Here is a 13,512-nt window from a genome sequence, read left to right on the forward strand (position 1 = left end):
GAGGGTACATGACAAATTGCACAAGAGGTTACTAAAGAGGTAATTCACCTTCTTGTGCAACCTGCTGCAGAACCAGTTGCGTATCTGCTTGTATAATAAAAATAGCATTGAATTAGGCTATCGTCCTTGCACTAATTCTGAAAGCACCCCACTGCTGGTTCAATGGGCCTTGCATAAGTGCAATGAAACAACTGGATACAGGCCTAGCATAGTACCTCTCTGGGATACTAATGATAGAAGCTTTTTATACTTGCTATACAGGGAAGCCCCACTTTATGCAATCCTGAATAAAGGAATATAACTAGAAGCCTTGGCAACTAGTATCATCTCTAACATCTAGAATGTATTTAGCTGCAGTGCATTTAGTATTCAGGCAGAGTATTTGGTGAACTATAATCATATTGCAGTCTTCTACCCTCACTTAAATCCTACAGTCTTTAAGAAGAAAAATGATTATTACTTGCATAACCCTATGATACTATTTTCTCAGAGAGAGAGAGAGAGAGAGTTCTACACAGAGTCTGCAAAATCAGCTCCTGGTTTGCCTAAAGATGTATTATTATTATTATTATTATTATTATTATTTCGATCTTTTTCCAGATTGGGACTCAGAAGCAGGTTACAATAATTAAGAAACAGTTTTAAAAATCCACAAAATAAAAAAGTTTAAAAACAATTAAACAATCAGGAAAAAAATTACAGTCAACAAGCAGTAGTCTTGGGGTCCGCAGTGGCAGAAGGAGGGCAAGAAAGCACCACGGAAGGTACTTAACAAATTACAATGAGTCATAAAGCCCCAAAGCTTGACTTCCTACTGAATACAATTCAGATCTCATCCAAGTAAAATGCAGTTCTCCCATTAAGCACATACGGTTCTGGATTAAATCAGAATTAATTAATTTTTTTTGATAAAACATCTATCATCGACATCCACAGAATGAATTAGCTTACCTTGAAATCCTTCTTCCCTTTCACCTTTTAATGAGAGTACCAAATGTTTCTTTTGGTTAGTAATGAAAACCCATTCATTACATTAAACAGCAGCTGGGAAGTAGGTGGTGGCAGAGCTGTTCAAAGTCTGAAGCAAACAGCCTGTTTTCACTAGTGTTGTTGTTTCCTCATATTTTACGTCTGGTGGATGCATAAAAGCCACCTTTAATGGTATCTGTAGAGTGTTTTTAAAATGTTAATTTTTTTTCTAACAGACCTTTTCCGCTTAATCTCTGAAAAAAATAATATTATTTATTCAAGGATATGAACAAGCTGGGTTTATTTTCTCCTGCTTATTTTGTTTTCTTTCTGGCATTATCTTAATATTTGAAGTAAATGATCTCTGACATCAGCTGTGTAAGCCACAAAGATAAAAGAAAATGATGAAGAAAAAGGAAAGAAATTGTGTGTGTTTTTAATACAGCTCCATGCTGACATCCAGAAATACTCAATGTCACTTGGCTTTCTTGAAAATAATTTGAAGAGAGGATTTGGGGAGTAACCCATTTATGTGATTAGTTGCCAAGCGGGACACCTTTCCATTGCAACTGAAAAAGATTTCTTGCAAATTATAGCATCTACAAAATGCAAGAAAATAAAACTTTTGTTTGGGTTGACCTCTCTTTAACTTTTGCACACAGTTCATTGTGCAGGACGTCTGATCATTAATAAGTACAAAATGGATTATGAGAAGTTTCCAGCATTTTTCTTAAAGCAAATCTGATCTCTGTCCTGCCCTCCATTTCAAAAACATTTATTGGACACAGGAAGTGCCTTTGAAGAAGGCAAGGAACAATATCAAATGTGCTTTGAAAAACAACAACCCACCAATTATGGTTGAATTGTAGTAGGGCCAGCTCTACCATTATCCCCAGAGAGTCATCTGTCTTAGGGGTATATCTATTTGGAGCTAAAAGCCATTGCAATCTTGCATTGTTGTAACTAGTATTCACTGAAACTCTATGCAGCCTTCTTCAGCCCAGTGATGCCCAGATATTTTGAACTACAATGTCTGCAGCAAGTGTGGCTATTGGACATGATGTCTGTGATTGATGGGAGTACTAGTCTTACATGTCTGGCAGAGATAGGGAAAGCTACTACTGTACTATGCATTTGGCACAATGCTGGTACCAAACCCTAGAAATCTTCCAAATGCCTTCCAAATTCCAAAGAAAAAGTGTAGTATTGTGCAATGCAAAAGGTTGCCTGGATTTTTCTACAGGATACAGGAACTTGAGACCGTGTGTGTGTGTGTATAGATGTGAAAATAAGCCTCATAAACTCAAAAGAAGCTGAAATGCTCACATTTGCACTTGTTTTGGTTCTCTCTCTCTCTCCCAGTTGCCATATTCGAGTTTTCCAAATCCATCAGCAACAGCAGAATTTGGAAAGAGTACTTTTTGGACTTCATTTTCCAGAATCCTATATTCAGCATTGTCACTGGCTATACTGACAAGAAATTCTGGGATCTATTATACAAAAGGTAAATTTCTTAAGTACCCATTCTCACACACAAAATCATGAGCAGGCAAGGTTCAGTTGGCAGCTGAGACACGTAGCAGTAGACCTCCGCCTTTCTAAGAATGAAAAGGCCTGAACTTGAGAAGCCACATTTAAGTACAGTATCCTGATTCTAGACCCACTCAAAACCAGTTCCAAGTAATTACATCAAACCACAAGGCTTCCTGCTGTTACTTATTAGTAGTTCTCTTACTTCTGAGGAACTTGCTGCTTGGCCTTTAGTGAGAGACTCCATATGATACTGAAGGATACAGACAGAATTTAATTAATTAAAATTAATCCATTTTGAAAACAAATCTTTCGGTGCTTGTTAAATTGTAAGTGTTTTGGTTTCACTCTCTGAGCTATGGCAGATACAGACAAACAGATGCACGGACACATATACACTTAATTTATTATAGACATTTACAGATGCAAACAGATTAAGCAACTGTTGAGGCTCATAGCATTAGCACCCCAACAGAGGCATTTGCTTCATTAAGTGGATAAGATGAATCACCCAGTCTTTGCAGGCTGCATCTGCACTGCAGAAATAATCCAGTTTGACCCAGTTTTGTGACATTTAGCTTTCTCTGTCAGAAAGTTCTGGTGTCACAACAAACTGCAACTCCCAGAATTCCACAGCATGAAGCCATTACTGTTCAAGTGGTGTCAAACTGGATTATTTCTGCAGTGCAGATACAGCCTCAGTTGCATCTTTTACCATCCCTCTCCAAAGGGTTGTTGTTTTTCAGTTCTGCATGCACACTCCCTTGTCTATTAAAAGGAGTAATAAGGAAACATCTCTGCCCATCATCACTTTCTTGGGCCCTTTTGGCTCCCTATGAAGTGAAGCACACATCACTGACATATTATGATCTATCATCAATCTTTTGTCAGCTTTTAAGCACTATTGCCTCAAGAGGCCCATCCTCACTGATAGCTCTACCCACAGGATTTTTGAGATGCACAAAACTCAAAAGAGGTGTCTTTTTGGTCAACCTTCATCCCATAAGACTATTTTCTTTCTTTCTTTCTTTCTTTCTTTCTTTCTTTCTTTCTTTCTTTCTTTCTTAAAGCTGTGCATTAAATTTTGATTGGTGTTTGATATTTATGTTAATGTTGCTTTAATTTGATAAATTTTGTTCCTCTAAGCTGCCATTGTGGAGAAGGCAAGATTTAAATATTATCAATTCATTGCAGGAATCCAGTTTTGCAATCAAGTGTGGCCACCACCAGTTCTCTGATGACTGCCTTCCTTCACACATTCATGCATTATCTTGGTGTACAATCAAATTCTTTTTAAGTATACTTGTACAAATCAATTGTGCTAGTGAGCCTTGATGTTTTTCAGTCCCAAACTGGCTGCCTGGAGGGGTGTGTGTGTGTGTCAGAGCCTCCTTCATTTTGAATCTTCCACATGGCCGCCTTCATTACTGTTCTGATTATGACCTGCAGCCATCCAGTTTACCTAGATTCTTCTTCACATTGGAAGGTGAAAAAAATCCTTGTTTCTACTTTAATCTGTAGTCCCTTAAATTTAGCTATATCCCGCTAGCCCCCTTAAATTGGTCAGGAGTGGCGTTTTAGCACCTGTGTCATCTTTCTCCTCTTTTCTGTTGGGAAACAGCTTGTATTGAAAACAGGCTGTTCTGTAAAGACATAACTGTTTGTGCTTGTCCTCAACCTGGTTTTCCTTTTAGGGGAAAGCTATTCAGGTCAATTGTCCATATTTTAAACCATAGCTTGTATGATCCTTTAGATAGTCAGAGACTGGAGGAGCCCCAAAACTAGTAAACCTGGTAAACGAGTAAACTAGTAAACACAAGAATAATGAGCTTCCTTACCTTTGCCAGAATGTTTTGGTTGAAATATGCCTTTTACAGATGCAGTCAAGATACTTGTAATTGACCCCAGTTCCTCCACTGTTTGTTTAGTGATGGTAGCATTAGGCACTTACTATTTCTTGACCAAATCAGTCTCTGTAAAGCAGAAATTGTCTTATTTCCCCATTCATGCCCCCCCTCAACTCCACTCCCATTTTGATACAAAGCTGTTCAGTGCATGGCCTTTCAGGAATTATTCAGATGACAGTAAAATGACATTTTTTTTCAATGTACCAATTATTGCTTTCCATTGTTAGAGGGGATAGAATGCACTGCTGAAGGATAAACATGGGCTGGTTCAATAACCAAATTACTGTTCACTTATGGATGAGAGAGAATTCTGTTTCAATTTGTTTTCTATGTGAATTTAACCAAGTTCACAAAATCTCTTCTTGAAAAAATATAAGATGAAAACTAGCTGAATGTGGGGAAAACTTAAACAAAAAGATTCCTCTACCTAGGCCCAGGGCTTCCCATAAAAATCAATGAGTCTGAATTTCTGTGTATTCAACCATGTTTCAGCTGAATTAGGGTTGCTACCTCTTTTTACTGAGAGGCTCCTCATGTTGAACACAATGTGACATGCAGATACAACCTAATCTTCTCCATGCTGGGATAGCTGTACTTAGCTTTTGAATCTGGACATACATTTGGGGGATGTATTCATTTCAGTTTTTTAAACAAATTATCACATTTTCAGTTCAGTTTATCATGGAATAATCTATCAAATCTTATGGAAGTCATAGCTGAGATATGAACATCTTCATATTTAAAAAATTGCTGTGAAACTGATTGATTTCCCTATATCTACCACTCACTTTGTTACTGGGCTGTGGGAATATGGGAGATTCACAGTCCAGCATTGGGAAAAGGATGCATATAGCCCCCCCCCCCCTCATTTTTTTGGTGGGCAAGGGGAGCTACAAATCTCCATATGCACAAACAAGGTTAGTTTTGTTGATATCTGTTTTGACAGGATCCATGCATATTTCATGCTTGACTAGTTTACACAATGCACAAGCTCAAAAAGATTTATTTTGCAAAGACAAACATGTATGAACCATTGATTATACAATTACATGCAGGAAGGGGGTGGAATTTGCTACTCATCATTGCAGTGTAAGAGGGACAAACTGACTGACATCTTGACACTTGGGGAGTAATCTTGCATATAGTTGTCACTATTAATATTTCTGTATTGAAATATTATTTCCCATGCAGAAAATGCTGTATCCTGTTCAAACCAACCGTGTACAATTTTTGCACAGAGTAAGTCTGAACTGCAAAGATTCTTGTGAGTCCAGTATTCTTCTCATTACCATTTCTCAGCTCTTAAAAAAAATATGTTTTGCAACTTTTAAAAAATATTTTCAAATATTCTTTCCTTCCCAGAAGAAGGGAAATTGCATTTTCCTAGTGAAATGGTATTTGGGTTTGCAAACTGGGGACAATGCTGTTTTCTTCCCAACAGATAGGCCACCTAGGGAGAGAAGGCTTATATTTCCCACAACTGATTATCAATCATGTTTCTATTGTACTGTAAACCTATCACCCAAAAAGGCCCTTTGATGAAAGCATTCCCTCTTCCAGGTAACCACTGGAAACCATTTAGGATGTATGCTCTCTCCAACACAACAAGCTATTGATACCCTATACTGCACCAAACCAATGCTACTCTCAAAAAATGTGGTTCTGCGCATGGCCATGCAACACAAAGCCATATATTGCCTGACATGGTTAATATAGCCAATTAGTTCTCTGGCTATTTTAATCTGCATTATATTCTGCTAGGTCACTGTTGCTGTCAGCTCCTGGAGTTAAAATCCTCAGGCTGGCAGCAGATCATTTTTGGAGGCTTTGCAGTTCTGGAACCTACTTGTTTTGGAAGTCAGCCAGTGTCACAGTTTGGCAAGCTTCAGGGTGCAGAGTTTGCTATTCAGACAGGGGGTTTTGTTTCAATTTTTTTTGGCTTTGTTTTTAACTCACTGTTGCATCATTCTGGCAGCAGAGCATTAATTAACAATCTTTCTTTCTTTCTTTCTTTCTTTCTTTCTTTCTTTCTTTCTTTCTCTTTCCCACAGCCTAAAAAGGACATATATACATGTGCTTATGTTGCAAATTAATTACTTAATATCTGATGTCTAAATTCTTTTGACAGTCTAACTTTCCTCCATCATAACTGTGTTGTCAGTCACCAATGTTCTGTCCAAAATCACACTCAGCAGCTTTGGGAGAAGCTGAAATAGTAAAGTTGCAGTATTCATGTAACTGAATATTCAATATAATATGTACAATATTTAGTTATAGTGAATGCACAAGAGTGGTATCTTGGCTGCATCCACACTGCAAAAATAATCCATTTTGACACCACTTTAACTGCCACTTTAGCTATTCCACTTTAACTATGGAATTCTGGGAACTGGAGTTTTGTAAGGAATTCAGCCTTTCCTGCCAGAGAGTTCTGGTGCCACAACAGACTTTGTAATTCCCAGAATTCCATGGTATTGAGTCATGGCAATTAAAGTGGTGTCAAACTGGACTGTTTCTGCAGTGCGGATGCAGCCATGAATAGGCCACGCTAAGCACCAACAGACTTGCTCAGCATTTTGCCTCACATACAAAATGGTCAGGATTGTGGGCTTGTCCTAGAGTCCTTTATTGCATTTTATCCTTGTGCAAAGATCCTTAGACATTTCTAAGGATAAGTAATCCAACAAATTTAGGCTTGATGCTCTCACTGCAAAACTGGACAAAGCAAGTCCACTTTACCCTGTTTGTTGACTCTATCTAGGTGGAGTCTACCACAGAGTAAGACGGGTTTCAGACTGCTGCCAAGTCATTAAGCTCTTTTGCAAACTCACATCTAGAGATGCAAATTTGTTCTGGCTACAAGGTACGAGCTGAAGATAATGTTCTTTTCCTCATGGCAGAAGTTTGGAAAATGTGTCTCTTCTGATGTTTTAGACAACTGCAATTCTAATCATCCCTAGCTAACAGCCAGTTCCTGTTTCTGTGTCGCAGGGACCAGGTGTCTTACAGGTATCCAGATGGCTCCTAAATAAAAATAAAAATAATGGTTTGGGGTTATGGCTCCAAAAGGGCACACTCAGCATGACCAATGATCAGGGACTCTAGGAGCTCTTGAGGGCACATCCCATATTGCCTGCTTCTGTGCTGAATAAGCAACTGGCAGATATTTTTTCCAGAAATGCTGGGCTTGCTTTTTACAGCACATTCCATCAGCTACATTACTTGAGTTGCTTCACTCTGCATCCTTGTTGCAGTCATGCAGCATACAACTGTAAAGCTTGCACTTTTCTTAAATAGCATCATGTGGTCTCATTCTTAAGATGATTGATGCACAAGTTATTAATTCTTGTAGATGGTATATGTGGCTGTTTGGTTATCTCTCCCTCTCCTCAAAACTTTGCACAGGGCTGGTGCTTCTGCTTCTCAGCATGGGAGGATGCTACTGCTGTGATTTGCCTCTCCTTTTTTCCTTAACAGTCACCTTGTTTGTGCCCTTCCCTCATTGCCATGAGTCAAAATTAAGAGTCCTTCTGGCCATAGCAGGTGTTAGATCATTGCAGAGGGCACAGCAGCTGTATACTTCCCTGCTGCCTTCAGGCATTCAAAGGGAGTAGCAGGATTTATTCACTTCTATAGCTCACATTAATTCTTTATATATTCCACATTTTTATCCACCTTTCTTCCTAGGAGTTTAAAGTGGCATACATCATGGTGTGAGAGCCAGCGTGATGTAATGGTTTGAATGTTGAATAAGGACTCTGGCGAACAAAGGCTCAAATACTGTGGCTATTCAAATGTTTTTGGACTGTCACTACGCTGGCTAGGATTGATGGAATTTGAAGGCCCCAAACATCCACAGGATCATATTTACCCACACCTGATGCACATGGCCTTTCCCTCCCTTTTATCATCATGATGGCATCACATTAAGCATTTGGCTGGTCCCAGATCATCCAAAGAGCTTTATTGCCTGATTGGAAATTTTAATGTGCATTTCTCCAGCCCTGATCCAATGCTGTAATCACTGCAAGACAGGATTTCAGGATGGCAAATCTAATTCTATGGGATGCAGATTTATGTCCAGCACAAGTAGATTTTGTATGAAATTAATATTACTACGTGTTTCTGGCAGGACCACTGTAGTTTGACATCTCCACAGCAGGAAGACGTTCAAAGCATATATTGTATATACTCATGTATAAATCTAGTAAAAAACATTACCCACAGGTCAATGTAAGTACTGTACTTTAACTCTTATCAAAAAAGGAACCATCCTCTGGTGAAAGGCAAGAGTGTAATCTATCCTGATAGAAGTGACCCCCGCCTCTTTATTCTCTCATTCATTCAGCGTTTAGTGTGAGCACAAACAGTTATGCCAGCTGGAATTTTGTAAGTTCTTCGGCATTGTTTTCCTTTAGAGCTTTTGTTACATGCTCCTAGGTTTTACACTCAGCCTATCCATGTGTCATATCAAGAGCCATAATTTTGGCCCCCAAACCTGCACTCAACTTATATATAATATTGAATTATAGTTGAGTATATACAGTGGCATCACTAGGGGTGGTAACTCATGGTGTCACCCTGTCACCATTGAACTCCTCCTCCCATACAGAATCCTTAGTAATGTTCTTCGTACTAATGTTACTCATAAATTGTAATTCCCATAATAGCTGTAAAAGCTGTAACATAAACAATTAGCAAAATTAAAATTATACCTTTAAATTAAGATATCATAAACACAGCCCAAATCATAGAATCTTAGAGACCACAAGGGCCATCCAGTCCAACCCCCTGCCATGCAGGAAATCTCAATCAAAGCAACCCTGACAGATGGCCATCCAGCCTCTGTTTAAAGACCTCTAAGAAGGAGACTCCACCACTTTCTAAGGGAGTGTGTTCCACTGTCCAACAGCACTTATTGTCAGGAAGTTCCTCCTAATGTTGAGGTGGAATCTCTTTTCCTGAAGCTTGTATCCATTGTTTTGGGTCCTGTTCTCTGGAGCAGCAGAAAACAAGCTTGCTCCCTCCTCAATATTATAATAATAATAATAATAATAATAATAATAATAATAAATTTTATGTATATTTCCCGCCTCTCCCTGTGGATCGAGGTGAGATTACATCAGTAAAAATAATACAATACAAATATAAAAATAAGAAAAATATAAACAATAAAATATTAGTATTGGTATAAATGTTAATTCCATAAAATAGCTAGATCAATGCCTTGATCTAGAGACATACTGTCATGTTCGGAAGTGAAGTCTTTTATCTCAGGAATCCTATAAGAGATCGGGTGGATAGGCTCTCTGGAAGAGATCCTTCTTAAGTGCCTTCTTAAAGGCATCTAAGGTGGTGATTAGACGGATCTCTTCCGGTAAGCTGTTCCACAGTTTGGGGGTTGCGGTGGTAAACAATCTATGGGAGGTTATTGTTAACCTGGTTTTGTGATGTTCCAATAAATTCTTCCCTGGAGTGCAGGGTGGATTGTGTAGGGAGAGGCGTTCCTTCAAGTAACTAGGGCCCAAGCCATGTAGGGCTTTAAAGGTAATCACCAACACTTTGTACTGTGCCCAGAAGCTAATCGGCAGTCAGTGAAGAGATTTTAGCACTGGTGTTATATGGGCCGACGTATGTGTTCTGGGACCAATCTGGCTGCCGCATGTTGGACCAACTGAAGCTTCCGAACTTGGTACAGAGGTAGCCCCATGTAGAGCGCATTACAGAAATCTAAACGAGATTGACATCCCTTCAAATATTTAATATGACATCCCTTCAAATATTTAAACAGGGCTATCATATCACCTCTTAACCGCCTCTTCTCCAGGCTAGACATATCCAGCTCCCTAAGTTATTCCTCATAGGGCATGGTTTCCAGACCCTCCAGCTTGTCAACATCCTTTTTGAATTGTGCCCAGAACTGGACACAGTATTCCAGGTGAGGCCTGACCAAAGCAGAATGTATTTACATAGTCATAATTTCATATGTTTTTTTTTAATGAAATTCTCAGCTTTAATAGTTTTAGTAGTTACACCAAGAACTCAAAATTTAATTGTATACAGTACTGACTTCCCAAAAATGCTTTTTAAAAAATAGGGTGGAGGGGAAAAAAGAGATGGGAAATATGGAATGTTCATTAGTTTTGTTCCTGGAACTGAACTGTATGTCATTAAGCTCCCAATTCAAAATGGAAGCCTGTGTCTTCATACTTTCTGGTACACCCGGATACATTTGACACCATTCATGACACATTCCACAACAAGTTTCCCATCAACTATATTTCTTGTTATCGTGTTCTTTTTGCCATCCCACTGCTGGTGCTGGGTCAATACATTGTTATCATCTTAGGTGATAAGGGTATGAGTTTTCCGGCCATCTATCGTATCTTCTTCAAACTTCTCCCCCAGTTTGAAGCTGAAATCTGATGTCTTGAAAGTGCTTTCTGTTTTCACCATATATTTATCTCCCTCCCTGCTGAAGGTGATGTCTGGCTTAGCCATGCTTCCCAGCTTCCTCATGGGCATGCTCACACCCAGTGTTTTCATGTACTCACCAAAACTTTCGCTGAAGATGAGGCACCATTTGCCTAGGAAGGCATCTGGGTTGGCCATGGCTGGTGCCTGGGATGGAGCAGCAAAGGAAGCCCAGGAGGAGGACAAGGTAGTGGGCATAATTTCATATGGTTAAAGTGAAAATTTGGTAAAATGTGATGCTTTTACCTGTAAAATGTAAAAATAATCACCCCACTCACACCATCTCATACAGGATTTTAAAGGGACACCAGTGAAAGCAAAAGCCCATTTCTGCCAAAACACAGATATTTAAGGAGCAAAGGTGTCACCTAGCGCAGCCCCCTTGTGATGCCACTGGAATGTATACAGTAGCTTGAACTGTTAAATTTCTTCTCATGTTACTTTGAAAGGAATGGGAACCCCATCAGAAACAAGCAAATAGAAGAAGAAAACACGTGGCAACCTAGAACATAATACATTTAGCATTTTCAAACTCCCCCTGAGTTTATTTACTTTTTCTCCTTAGTCCATAGATCAACAATTGCAGGAAAAGGATTTTTGCCTGTGTAGATGACCAGACTGCTACTGCATTGCATCCCTGGTTCTGTTTCTCTAGGCTATATATATCATTGCCTGGGGTTGGCTAAATCTTTTAATTTCTGTGGATCAGTCTATTTTATCTCTCTAGAGATAATCACTTCCCCAGATAATAATTTAATAGCATTTTAAAAGAACGTTAATATGTCTAACATGTCTTCTGAAAGGCTTGTGTAGTCTGATAAAATCAACATTTCGGTAAAGTAAAGGAAATAAAGGCTCCTGTATTTGACATTCATTTCCTAGAAGCTTGATGAGGCTTGCTTTAGCCAAATACATTTTAGAATTTGTTAAGGCACATTGACTTTGCTGCCATTAAACTTTTCAGCTTTCTTGATCTAGCATCTAGCTTTCCTGGGTTTTCAAAAGAATCCCAATCTGTGCTTTCTACTTGGAAGAAAATTGCTTTCACACTTTGTAAAACTAATCAAAAATTCATTTTGCCACCCATCTAGTTTTGATTTGTATTGGTTTGCTCGGTACATTTTCCCATAAAGAAGCAATAATAGATTGGTTTTCAAACAATGCATCGTGTTATGAAGATTTTTTTCCCCTTTGATAGTCAAGGCTGTTGTTTTTTTTTTTCTCCTCTCTCATGGAGTGTCAGGATTCAACATTAAAAAAGGGGGTGTGGGGAAACTGGCCCTGCAGCCAGACATACAGAGATCAAACCAGTGAAGCTTTCCTTGGCATGAAAATAGGCAGTTAGGTGTTGCAGAACCCTTAACAAATTTTCATGTGACAGGTTGCTGCTATTGAAAACACAGTAGCAGAGGCACTATAAGAAACTGGCTGCAAGGTCAGCTTTGTTTCCCTTAACGTTTTGCACTGCAGTTTTATGGGGCAAAATGTTTTGACTAAGCTATTTGGTTCACCAGCTCTCAAAGCAACAAAACTATGCAACACTCTCAAAGTAACAAGAATCAATTCTCTGCAGCCTAACAATTTACAGTGTTGGACATATTTAGTCAAGAGTAAATCCTACTGATTTAGTGCGGCTTCCAATGAAGCAGGCAAAGTTAGGATTAAAGCCAATCCACAACTCACAATAAAGCAGCATAGCTCACAGTCACACTGTAAAGTCTTTCATTGTTGTTATCATTTCTCGTGGATGAGGGACTGAGACTTGTCATTCCCAAGACCTGCAAGTGCAGTGTAAGTGTAAGTCTTTTTACAAGATTCCTTTTTTATCCTTGTAGAAGTCCAAGTAAACCTCCTCCCTCTCCTCACATGGAAAGACAGATCACAGATGCTTTGCTTTCTATGACACTCTGGACTACTATGATGACACATAGTTCGTATTTATTACTTAGACTTAGGCTTCACCATGTTGTTCTTCTTTTTCCCAAATAGCAAATCTCCAAATCTCAGTCCACCCTATTCATGGATTTTGCATCTATGGATTCAAGCAACCATGGTTCAAAAATATTTGCACAACGCACAGACATTCAAATTCAAAAAACAAACCTCGTTTTTGCCATTTTATATAAGGGACACCATTTTATTATGACATTGTATATACAGTCACACACACACACACACACCACATTTCTGGATTTGATTGTTCACAAATTTGATTAATATGTTCTCTCTAGAAATCTCTAGGTCCTCCAGTACAATTCTGCTGGAAATTGACCATAAAGTCACACTGGAGGACTTAGAGATTTCTAGAGAAAACACTTCTCTTGGCATTTGTAGGTCCTCCAGCATGATTGTATGGTCAGCTTCTGGTGGACCATAGAGTTGCACTGGATGATCTAGAGATTCCTAGAGGGTTTTTTTTAAAGTGGTTTTTTATTCACGGTTTTCCCATTTTCATGAGGTCCTAGCCGCAGCATATATGCTCTTTCATGGCCATCCTCCCCATTCGATAAGTCCTCTTTAATTGCGATGTGTGTGTGTGTGAAAATCTTCCCACGGTCGTGCGACTTTCCTGGGATAATGACAATTTAACACACCCCTGATTTCCCCCTATGTAATAAACCCCTATGCTGAT

At 38.9% G+C, this 13,512-nt stretch overlaps 1 pseudogene; it reads right to left on the reverse strand.

The window, feature by feature from the left end:
• Window positions 1-10,610: 10,610 nt before the first annotated feature.
• LOC149305193 (fatty acid-binding protein 5 pseudogene) lies at window positions 10,611-11,018 on the reverse strand (annotated as a pseudogene).
• Window positions 11,019-13,512: the final 2,494 nt, after the last annotated feature.

Source organism: Sceloporus occidentalis, unplaced genomic scaffold, assembly GCF_023333645.1.
Source record: "Sceloporus occidentalis isolate IW3139 unplaced genomic scaffold, rSceOcc1.0.p SCAF_12, whole genome shotgun sequence".
In the NCBI taxonomy this organism is placed as follows: domain Eukaryota; kingdom Metazoa; phylum Chordata; class Lepidosauria; order Squamata; family Phrynosomatidae; genus Sceloporus; species Sceloporus occidentalis.